General features: G+C 45.8%; 1 protein-coding gene across 1 annotated transcript in view; it reads left to right on the top strand.

Moving 5' to 3' along the window:
• Nucleotides 1-1,992, top strand: part of rps6kc1 (ribosomal protein S6 kinase polypeptide 1) — a 39,887-nt gene extending 37,895 nt beyond the window's left edge. The window contains exon 20 of the mRNA XM_063223393.1: nt 1-1,992. This exon is cut by the window's left edge and continues 407 nt beyond it. The gene's annotated coding sequence lies outside the window, so the exon portion shown is untranslated.
• The last annotated feature ends 385 nt before the right edge of the window (nt 1,993-2,377 follow it).

Here is a 2,377-nt window from a genome sequence, read left to right as displayed (position 1 = left end):
GAGTACATAGAACACCACCACCTAGTGTTCGTATTATGGCATTACTTTGATTTCAAATTCATCCAATTCGGAAATTTTCACAAGCCTGACACACACACACACACACACACACACACACACACACACACACACCTGCCAATGAAAGGACAAAGGGACCGCATGGGGCCACACACACACCTCCAGGACCACTCAGATGTTAACACACTCCTCTCTCTTACAACTATGTGTCATGAGTACTCTGTGTGAGTGAGCGCATGTGCGTGCGTGCATGTGTGTGTGCTTGTGTGTGCGCGTGCGTGTGTGTGTGTGTGTGCTTGATTATGAAATAGGGAAACAGACTGAAGGGGGGAGGGGGGATGGACGACGGCTGTTTTTTTAATGCAGTTCATGCACTTGTGCCACAGAAAGCTAAAAGAGTCATACAGACAGACCACAGAGAGAGAGACGGGTGAGAGAGCGATCACCATCTACAGTTGTGCCACAGAAAGCTGAGATTTCTACAGACAGACAGCTGAGAAAGAGACAGACAGCTGAGAGAGAGGAAATGGACAAACAGACAGTCAGGTGAGATCCCCTACACACAACTGACAGACTGACAGAGAGAGAGTGTCTGGTAACAGGTGAGAGATAGACAGGTGTGAGGTGAACAGCTAATAGACAAAGGAGATGCTTCCTGCACACAGCTGTCAGACAGACAACTGAGAGGCTGAGAGAGAGAGACAGAAGAGCCGAGTGTTGACAGAGAGAAAGGTAAGTTACAGACAGATAGACAAGGGATGTTAACCGGTAACCGGTTAACCGATCGTCAACGATCGGATCAACGTTAACCCGTTAAAATTCTGCCACCGGTTAACCGGTTGTAATAATAATAATAATAATAATTTCCTCCCAAAAAGCCCCAAAAAACTATAATTTTGAGGTTTTAGTACAATAATTCAGCATTTTCCATCTGGCAACAGTGGCTGGACATGGCAGGTCCTGTCTGCGCAGGAAAAAAAAGGTTTATGTGAAAAATAAAATTTAACAAAATCAGTGCTGTGCATATCAGGCACGCAAACGTTGTATAATTTAAGATTACCGGTTAACCGGTTAACCACTGGTTAATGAGTCTCAGTAGCCGGTTAAGAGTTTTTTCAATTTTCGCCATCCCTAAGACTGACAGGAAAATGCGATCTGAGATACACACACAGAGAGACAGACAGCTGACAGCCAGACATGTTACAACAGGCTGCAGGTGAGACAGTCCAGCGTAGCCAATCAAGATGCCTGAGCCCAACACCTTTTTCCCACCCACAGCCCTCCCCCCATTGGATAGCAGAAGACAGGCGGACTCAATGGCCAATCAGAGAGCTGCATTCACTTGTCGTCAGAAGCCTCCCATATACGGTGCCCAGAACAAAAGACTGGGAACGTGTGTGTGTGTGTGTGTGTGTGTGTGTGTGTGTGTGTGTGTGTGTGTGTGTGTGTGTGTGTGTGTGTGTGTGTGTGTGTGTGTGTGTGTGTGTGTGTGTGTGTGTGTGTGTGTGTGTGTGTGTGTGTGTGTGTGTGTGTGTGTGTGTGATGAAAGTACCCCTGGCTCTACAGTGTCCAAAGTCTTGAGGCCACTCATGCATGCTAGCAGCACATTTTATAAAGAAACGAGCAAACGAGAGAGAGTGTATTTGTTCAGTTCGGTTTTATGCAACACTGTCCTGATGCCAAAAGGTGTGTGTGTGTGTGTGTGTGTGTGTGTGTGTGTGTGCGTGCGTGCGTGCGTGCGTGCGTGCGTGCGTGCGTGCGTGCGTGCGTGTGTGTGTGTGTGTGTGTGTGTGTGTGGGCTGATGTCCATAATGCTAAGTGGTAATAGACTTCCCATGTTAAACAAATGAGAGACTGTAAGAGTGCTTGTTCATGTTGATAATGGACACAAGAGTGTTTGATGAGGAGTGTTTGTTTGTGTTAATAATTGGCATTAAATGACATTGAATAATAAATAATAATCATGATGTTTTATCTTCTGACGTCTCTGTCTCGTCATATGTTCACACATAAACTCAGACATACACACACAACATACACACACAGCTGATGTATGCACATTTGTAAATACATAGAGTAAAAAATTCCGGGGACACCTACCGGTAGTTGCTGTTCTGGGACACCTGTAGTAGTTGTGGTCCTGGAACAACAGTGCACTATCCCGGGACAAACATACTCTGTCCTGGGATTCTTAGCAAAGATCATTGTTTGCTACAATTTTTTCTGAGGGCAGCTGAATCTCTCATGGTCCCAGGGCAGAGGTGATGGTTCTCTGTTCTTAGGGAAACAAAGGGTAGTGTAGTCTATCTGGTCCAAGCTATTCTTTGCTACAATTTTTACCTCCGCCAAGGAGGTTAGG

The sequence above is a fragment of the Engraulis encrasicolus genome, chromosome 18, assembly GCF_034702125.1.
Source record: "Engraulis encrasicolus isolate BLACKSEA-1 chromosome 18, IST_EnEncr_1.0, whole genome shotgun sequence".
Taxonomy (NCBI): Eukaryota; Metazoa; Chordata; class Actinopteri; order Clupeiformes; family Engraulidae; genus Engraulis; species Engraulis encrasicolus.
The sequence above is the reverse complement of the archived record's forward strand: the minus strand, read 5'-3'. Positions and strand labels throughout refer to the sequence as shown.